This window comes from Pteropus alecto, unplaced genomic scaffold, assembly GCF_000325575.1.
Source record: "Pteropus alecto unplaced genomic scaffold, ASM32557v1 scaffold80, whole genome shotgun sequence".
NCBI classification, from domain to species: domain Eukaryota; kingdom Metazoa; phylum Chordata; class Mammalia; order Chiroptera; family Pteropodidae; genus Pteropus; species Pteropus alecto.
In genome coordinates, this window is record NW_006430460.1 from 754618 (window position 1) to 764049 (window position 9432).

Consider the following 9432-nt stretch of genomic DNA (forward strand, 5'->3'; position numbering starts at 1 on the left):
CACAGGCCCGACAAGGACGAGGAAGATTTAACACAATTCCGAAGCCTGGAGGCCCCGTAGTTGGGGGAGCCCGGGAAAGGAACACGTAGGTTTAAAAGGTTTCGGGGTTCTCTGTTTGACACATTGCAACTGAGGGAAAGGCGGGCCATCCCAAGGGACACCTTCCCTATGGACAGACACAGGGACTGGAACTTAGGGAGGGGTCAGTGTCGGAAATACAGACTCGAAGCGAGCCACAAAAGAATTGGAATAAAACTTCACGGGGTCGTGGAGAGAGAGAGACAGAGAGACAGAGAGACAGAGAGATGAGATAGAGAAGGAGGAGGAGGAGGAGGAGGAGGGGGAGGAAGGGGAGGGAGGAAGGGAGGGAGGCAAATGGCAGAACACCAGGTTGGGGCAGCATCTTGGGAGCTGTTTGGTTTTCCCTCCTGACGCTGAATACTTGGTGTCTTTTCCAAACCTACTTATTCAACTCTTATTCAATATAAGCGGGGTCTGGGGACTTGGCCTTGGCTTCCTGGCCCCCAAGCCTTGCTCCCTGCCCTTCCCCATGTCCACTCTCCAAACCCCCCAGAATACTGGAGCTACCCGATACATTTCTGTTCTTTCCGTTCTTTTTCTCCTTAAATTAGCTGCAGTGATTTCTCTTGCTTGCAGCCCAGACGCATGACAAGGACAAAAAAGGCCATCAATGTCATGGAGTCCTGCGGGTTGTTCAAGAAGGCCCTGCATTTCATGGTTTGGTCATTTGTGATTTTAGACAGATAGCTGGTGACGGGAAGAAAATGTCACCGGGAATGGACAAGAGCGAGTTCAAGGATAATGCTGATCTAACCAGGGCCTGAGACGGGAAGGGACTGCTGCAGGACCCACTGGCTCCCGGCCGGTTAAGAATCCGAGGCCGTCTCTCGCCCGGGGCTGCGTCTTACATGAGAAACGAGGCAGGAGAGGTTTTGATTCTTTGCTTTTCCCTCCTCCGCTCTTGGCACCGTGACTAGGAAGAGACTGGCACAGACCACCCAGCCGGGGCACCAGGAGGGTCTGATGGTCCAGAACTCGCCGCCACCGAGTCCTTTTCCCCACTTCCCGCTCCTTCATGCGGGTGAAACAGGCTCATGAACTTGGAGCACGGAGTTCATCCCCACAGGGATGTGGGCCTCTCCCGAGCTGCACATCCCAACGAGTAAAAATGTCATATTCTTTCGCACCTCTGAGCAAACACCGCCAACTTTCCCTTCTGACGGCACGATCCCCCGTTCTCCTGTCGGGCAAAGTCACGGTCCTCCCTGAGGGCTCCGGTCGGATATCGCTTATCCGGGTGCAGGGTGACCCGAGTCCTCCACAGCACAGCTCGGGTCACATGACCCCTGTGTCCATCCTCCTTACCCGGGCTCTCTAACCGGTCAGCTCTGCACCACAGTTCCCTATATCTATGTATAAATGATGTGTGTGTCGCCGTACCGATTATGTGCATCTAGGGCACACGAAAATACAACAATTGAAGTATGTGATAAAAAAAAATAGACAAGTCCTAATATTTGTTCTTGTCCCCATTCCCCCCGCCCCCAGCCCAGCGGGCACTGCCTTTGCACATAAAGCCATCGTGTTCACAGCATCCATCACGTTCTGTTATCATTCTGCTTCTATACCCGGTCTAATTTGCCTTTGCATCCATCCGCATAGTGCCTGATACAAAATAGGTACCTGTAAGTATCTGTTGAATTAACCTCTATCACATCAGAAATCGCTTTTCATAAACAGTTTCAAGTTCCCATGAATTCTCCGTCGTGACAGATGGCAGCAATCGGCGTATCACTGACAGACTTCTCCGAACAAGGCAAGTGAATTGCTTGTTCATTTAAGCTGTCCTGACACTTGTCTCGATTAGGTTTTCTCCTCTGCCAGCCCTGGATTTATGCCTTTGGGCACAAAGGAATGACAAGCCAATCCCAGGTCTGGGACCGGGTTTCAAAATGAAGTATTTGGGCATCGCCATCTCACTGAGTCATTAATTCGCAAATGTGAAAATCTCCCCGAGGAAGCCAAAAATCCAGTGATTCGGACAAGTCTCGGATGGAGACTAAAAAAAAAAGAAGAAGAACAATAGGAATATACTTTAAATAGCCACCATTCCCATTTCTGAAAATTCTCTTCCGTTTGGGCATTCCAGGCTCAGTGCTTCTTCTCGTGAGTATTATCCGAATGTGAAATGTGTTTTTAAAAAAAAATAGAATCTTTAAAAATTACTGAGATGTCATGGTCCCCTGCTCACTCCAGGGGTTGAAGTCATGCTGCTGATGGAGTGATTAAGTGTGGGAGTTCTATGCGGAGCCCCCACCTGAAGGGGACACCAAGTGGACACTAGGATGTGGGGGAGCCGTCAGAATGCTGCTTCCGCTTGGGGAACCGTACAGGGAATTGATGGCAGGTGCATGCCGGTCACGGAGTGCTTGAGGATTTGAGTTGGTGTTGGGGTAACAGGCCACCCGTTCCTTCTCCCCGCTGGGGGTTTATTCCTGGATGTGCTACACCCAGGGAACAGCAGCCAGGGACTGCCTGGGCGGTCGGCCCTGGCTGGGCTAGCGTTGGGCTGCATGCCGATGGACGAGGCCAGATTCGGAGTGTCCGTGACTGAATGTGGGTTCCTGTCTCCCAGCATGGTCGTTACGTGTCAGCTGTCCCCAGTGGTTCTGCCTATACTGCCCATTCCCCCTCACTCTGCTTCAGTTTTCTTCACGGTTCTTACTGCAGGCCGTCTTTTTGGTTTGGTTTGGTTTTTTTCAGTCAGTCTCCCTCTGTTTGAACGTGAGCTCTGTGAGGGCGAGGATTTCTGTGTGCCGTTTACTGCCGAAGACCGGCTGCCTGGCCCGGTGCTGGGCTTGTTGCAGACGCTCGGCGAATGTTTGCCGAGTGAATGAATGAACGTCAGACTGATAGGTAGATGCGTGTGGATCCGGGAGGAAGAAGCCCAGATGCCCCTCAGGTCGGCCGCTCACCTAAGCAGCAGGATCTCTGCCACCTCGGGCGGACCTCTCCACTGGGGTTTCAAGCAAAGCCTCGTCGGAAGTGGCTACGGCAGGACAGGGCCTGGGGATGTGGGCGCCATCCGGGTATCATCGACCCTGACAGCTCGCAGAAATCTCTCTGCGCACGTGTGTCTTCTCTCTCTCGTCCTTTCTGTCCAGCATAAGCAAAACAGAATACAGTGCTTTTAAATTTTGGGGTCAAATCAAAAGGACACTACAAAATGCACGTAGCACAAAAGCGGTCACTGCTGGGCTTGGGCTGTGACCCCACGATGACCAGAGTCACGTCACACGTTGGTTAAAACGTCAAGAGCAGGGCCTGGCTTCCTCCGGCGTCAGCTGCCATCTGTCTCTGTGTCACCTGTGCTCCGATGTCACCTCGTCTCCCGGAACCTGGTGAATCCTGTACAGTCCACTTAATGCGGGGAGAAGGCAGCACGTGAACCGTTCTCGTTCCAAACCCCGCTTTTCCGAGACGTGGGGCTGACAGTTCACAGCCACTCAGTGCGGTTAATCCTGCGTCTCCCAGGCAGCCCCCCGACCCCGACGGCTTCGAGGTTCACCTCTGCGGGATGCTTCCACCCCTGCGGGACCCACGGCTGTCCCTCTGGGGAGATTTAGCAGCTTGGGCTCCAGTAACAGGGAAACGGACTCCCGAGAGCTGAGGGCCCCCGATGTGGGGGAGCCCCTTGGAGCGAGGCCTGGCCCTCTGCGGGGAGCCCGCAGACCCTCCACACCCCTTCCCCAAGGGAGAACAGGACCTGCTGCGTGAGACCAGGTGGAGGACAGTCCCCACCTAACCCTCCCGAAGGCTCGCCAGGACTGGGAGCACCAGATACTAACCTTTGCCCCCGAGGGACCGAAAATTCCGTTCTGTTCTCTGGGGACTCATCGGTTAGGAATTTACGGCTTGGACTGTGCTGGGAGAACAGGAAGGAGCTGCTGAAAAGCACTTTGTTCTGTCTCCCAGCCTTGCCCACACCCCCGCCCGCCACCTCAGTCACTGCCAGCCCGCTGTCCCCGCCACGGCGCGGCCCCTCCGGAGGCTCAGGTCAGGACCTGGGGGTTCAGCGCCTGGCTCCGCCTCTTACCGATGTCCTGGGTGTCCTTGGGGAAGTGGCAGAACCGGCTGAGCCTTACTCTCATTTGTAAAAGGAGGACGAAATAGCAGGTCCTTCTGTGAGAGGCGGCCTGACACTGCCCCACGCCCGGAAGGCCCACGACGGAAGCACGGTGACCCAGAGCAGGGCTCGGCCGAGGGATGGACCGAGAAAGACAGCAAGTTCTGATGCGCCTGCGGGAGCCCGCTGGGTGTGGCTGAGCCTGGACCGGAGGCACCCCGAAACCCCCAGGGCGTGCCACTCAGCACGTTCCCCCTGCGTGTTCTGTTTTCACTGGTTGTTTGGTGTTTTTCGTTGCCTGCGAATACAAAAGCCCAAACTAACATGCTGCTTTTCTGTGCCCTCACTCTTCACGTGGGCGGCTCCGTATAAGATTTTCATGAGCGTCTGGCTCCCCTGGGTGGCAAAGAGAATAAAGTCACATTTCCAGGAATCCGGTTCTCTGCGTACACAGTCTCACTCCTACAGTGTTTTGACACCGGACGCCTCCTGTCTCGTCTCCTTGGCTTTACTCTTAGCCCGTGAACGCCTGGCTCCCGGCTGTGGCGCCGCTGTGTCTGCAGCGAGCCAGTCGAATCCCCCCACTGGTCCTGTTTGGGGAGACCACTGGGCTTGGGTCAGTGACACAGTGAGTGGCCTGAGCCGGGGCGGGGCGGGAAAGGCGAGTCACCATCCAGAAGCGGTCAGCACACAAAGCGCCCCCGTTTGGAATGACCCGTGCGAACCTGCCCAGCCCCCTGCGTGCTTTTAAAGGCCCCGGCCCTGTGAACTGGGCTCGTCCACCTCACTCCCAATCAAGAAACTGCAGAATCCAGGTTGGGGGGGCAGGAAATTCAAGCCCACAGGCATTTTCATTGTGAAATTTGCAAGGACGCATTTGAAAACACGAAGGTTTGGCCGGCTGGTTTTATTTTCTCACGATCAATTTCCCAGAAAGCCGTTGCTATCGCAAAGTCGCCGAGGTCCTGGAAGCCCTTGCTGAGCTGTTGGTACTGGGACAACCAGGAGGCTGGTGAGCTTGCTGTGCTTGTGCCCTATGGGGACACTTGCTCTCCCAGAAACACTATGCTGCTTGTCCTTCCGGGGACAACCCATCTCCCGTGCGTTTCATTCCTGGCTGGAAGATGAGTCCCCTTCCCCCAGCCTCCACATCTCAGCTTGGGCGTCAACCACTCTGTCCCCCGCCCCAAGCCGCCGGCCCAGGCTGGGCTACGGGTCCCACTTCTGCTGCCCATAAGGTTCTGTGCTCGGTGCTGTCATTATGATGCTCGGTGCTGTCATTATGGTGCCCTCACTGGGTCATGATGTGTTTACGGGTTGTGTTCCCAACCAGATTGAGAACCTCGAGGTGGGGTCTTCGTCTCGTTTTTCTTTACACCGAGCGCTTCCTGGCGCGAAGCTTGGCCCAGAGCTTATTAAATGAATGTATGAATTAGAAGGACAGGAGGAGATAAAATAGCATGTGTTGCCTAGGTGCCTTCCGGCACTGCGGTGAGGATTTACGTAAACGACCTGGAGACGAACCGGGCACAGAATGAGCCTGTGTGTGGACTGCACGCTGGTGGGTCCACATTGTGACGGCGAAAATTCTGCCGCGCAGAGCTGTAAGCCACTTCCGGGAGTCACAGAGCCACAGCGAGGGCTGAGATGCCAGCATGGCTGCCTCTCTGGTCGCGAGGCTCCTGGCTTCACCTACACCTCCCTGTGGCCCCTTCTTACCCCTCTCTCTATCCCTCGCCCCAGCAGGTGGGCAAACATTTTTGTTGTTGTCGTTGATAATGATCTTGGAATCGGCTGTAATACTTTTACATAATGGCCTTCCACCAGAGAGATTCCACAAATATTTGTTGGATGACTGACTGGAAATTCCAGGGCTGAACAAAGGTGTCTGATTAGTCCGTCCGTTGTTGCCTGGCACGATATTACTCCTTTAGAAAATGGACTCTGCAGAAACACAACATTATAAACACTGGAGAAAGAGCTCTAAGGAAGGAAAGTGAAGTTAATCTCTCCAGGACGGTGACGAAGCTAAAATCTGTGGAATAGTCTCAAGACTCTCTCACAACAGGAAAGAGGCATTTTAACCTCCCTGCGAAAATTGGATTCTCTGATTTTGAACCATCTGCAAAGATACTAACAGATCGGACTAACCTGCGAGGTCTGTGCATAACAAGCATGGCTGCCCTCTACCCTGCTCCCTGTTGGTGGCAGACACTTTGCTCATGTTATGTTATTTAATTCATTGGTTCCCCACGCTACCACGAGGCGGTAGTCGCTCCTATCCGCCTGCCACAGGTGAGATTTCAGACAGGTTAGGCCACTGCCCGGGGGAGGCTGAGGACGCCAGGGTCTACGCCAGATCCATCGAACTCCAGACACAGAAGCTAGAGCCTGTAACTGTCACCACCTCAGACTCCACAGCCTGCTGGCCGGCCTGAACCTTGTTGCGTCCGCAGCCGTACCCCCAGTGCAGACTGGGGTTCTCATCCGTCATAGGTGAAGCCGGGGCCGCTCTGTATGAGCCGAGAGCCCAGCAGACTAGTTAGAAAAAACATTTGAAGCTGAAGGCCAACGGGCATCTTCTTCATGCCGTCTGTCAGGACTTACTTAAAAGCACGAAGGCTTAGCCATATCAGTTTATCATGATGGATTTCCTGGGGACCCACCGCTACCGAAGACCATCAATGAGGTCCTTGGAACCCTGGCTGGAAACAGCCCAAGGCCCCTCAATGCCACAGTCCCCTCCCTTATCGCTGCCAAGCACCCCCACACCCCCCTACTCACAAACACACTTTACTGCGCCCCAGGAAGAGTCGTGATCTGTTCAAGGACAAAGGTGACCCCCAAGGACACGTCACAGGTCACGATAGTAAGGACAGGGCTTCCTGCACTCTCAAGAAACAGAAAACACCCGTTTGTTCACCACGGTGCCACGGGTGACAAGCCTGGCTCCTCCCCAGGAGGGGCCCTTGCCACTGGGAGAAGCAGCCAATGGCCTACCTATCGTGGCTCGTCCTAATGGGGGCCCCCTGCACTGCCTTGCAGCGGCTGCTGCCTCGCCGCCCTGGGAAAGGCCAAAGAGAAGTCATGCAGGATCCGGACACACACGTACTGAGGGCACAGGGACCAGAAGGTTTGCATCCTGCAACATCTCGGAGACACGCCCAATAGCGAACCCGGAGGCTGGCGACAGGTAGAGACAGGCAGGGTCAGGAGCGAAAGACAGACTTCCCTTACTTTTTCTCTCGGGCTGACCCTGCTCCCTTCCTTCAGAGACAAAGGAGAACAATTCAATGTTCTTGTCAAACAGTAACAATGGTTGATAGCCGGTCAGCACCTCAGAGAAGAGCCTCCGCCAGCACAAAATGAAGCGCAATTACCTCTCTGTGCAGCCTGTAGACCTCCTGTCTTTTAATGAAATCATTTACAACCGTCCTCAGGAAAAACAGACTTAGGATTTCGCAACTTAAATAGTTGGCTTCGCGGTCATTAGTCAGCGTTATCGGCTCCCTGACAGTCACTGTGCTTGTCCTCTTGGAGGGGGGAGTGTAGGTCTCCCCCAGGGCTTACTGTTGTCCAACACGCCCACCCTGCACCTTCTGTCTGTGGGTGTAGACAGCCGTTGGGAGGCACGGGCAGTGACTTTGGAGTGCCTTGATATTCAGAATTGCCAAGAAATACCCTTTTTGCCATTTCTCCTTTATGTTGGGGAATTAAGTATAGTGACTTTAATTTGCGTGACTGTGGGTTCTCGCGTCTCTTTTCCACCCCGCTCTTACTGTCCACCACTAGACAGCCGACCCTTTGTGACTATATCCACCCTCGCCGACAGCCGACTTTGCAAGCAGGCAGTCAGCTCTCTTAAAGGGTCTGGAAGGAGGGATTTCATTTCAGGTGGCATACCTGGGCTAAGATCAGTCCGACTTACCCAATAAAAACAACTTCTGAAAATGTTATTTATTCTACCACATCCCCTTTCTCAGAGGACTGTGAGTTCGTTTGGGCTCCAAGAACTTAATGTGCCATCCAATGACGGCGTCCATAATAACACTAACATCTCTGGAGCTCAGACACACCCTGGTTTCAGGATCTATCTGACATAAAAAAAAAATACACCAACACTTGGGGTGGAAATGAAGGTGTTTCCTTTCCACAGGACAGATACGAAGAACATGGCCTGAAATGCCTCGTTTTCATGCGTAAGGACTTTAAGTTACCCCATTACAGTTCAGGACAGAGAAGACACAGGACGCCCACACTTCCTCCCCCTCCTTTCTTCTCACGCATGCTGAAGAAACAAAGAGACAAAAGGAATCTATTTCTGGGGCACATGGATTTCGTTTTCAGGGTGAAAAAAATCCAAATATTATGTAGGGCAACAATGATCCTGGTTCTCCAAACACGAAATTTCCTTATTTTTTTTCTACTGTAATAGAACTGTTAAGGTAACCATAAATGCAAGAATTACTTAATAATTTTCCGTAACTGTGCAGGCATTCTAGTTATCAGTAAGGAAACTAAGGCGAAGAAAAGTGATGAGTCACATACTCATCTGAAGGAAATCATTTATCATCACAAAAACGCTTCTCGACCTCGACCCAAATGAACTCCTTGGGCGAGCGGGGCGCATCTCGACCGTGAGCACGTTCTGCAGCTAAGTGAGAGACACGCCTATCAAACGGCACACTGGCGAGAGCTGTCCGATTCATTCAAAGCTACATCATCTCTTAGCCTCTAGGGTTCAGAAATCAAACATTATTCTATCTCAAAAACATGTCCTCAAATTATGCTCCTTTTGTGCCAGTTAAGCGTAAATAAAATCTTGTAGATATTACAGCAATGGTTCTCAGGGGACATTTTTTGTTGTTTGACGCTGCTGGCATCGAGGGGGTAGAGGCCTGGGGTGATGTTAAATATCCTACAGTGCATAGGACAGTATCCCAGAAAAAAATTATCTGGCCTAGCATGTCACCAGTGCCAACACTGAGAAACCCTGATAAATGTCTTCTTTCCCAATAAATTTGTGATATAGTCTCATCATTCAACCATTCCTCAAATATTTATTGGGCACCTATAAGGCACTGAGAAGAAGAAAAACAAGCTCGCTGCCTTCTTACCTGCACAATTAGAAAGGAAGTAAGTAAATAAGGATGCAGGTGACTGCAGATCGTGGTATAACAGGAGAGTAATCAGAAGGCGCTTTAGATAATACCGTTAAGGAAGACTCAGCTTCCTGAGGAAATTAGGATGTTTTTGGTAGCAAATAACAGAACCCCCCCCCCCCA

At 52.6% G+C, this 9432-nt stretch overlaps 1 protein-coding gene across 1 annotated transcript in view; it reads right to left on the minus strand.

Annotated features, from left to right (window-relative positions):
• B3GLCT (beta 3-glucosyltransferase) overlaps positions 1–6235 on the minus strand; it is a 76936-nt gene extending 70701 nt beyond the window's left edge. Inside the window, exons 1-2 of the mRNA XM_025046885.1 lie at positions 4118–6235; positions 3870–3946 (exon numbers count right to left, since the gene is read on the minus strand). The gene's annotated coding sequence lies outside the window, so the exon portion shown is untranslated. The remainder of the gene's footprint in view (positions 1–3869; positions 3947–4117) is intronic.
• Positions 6236–9432: the final 3197 nt, after the last annotated feature.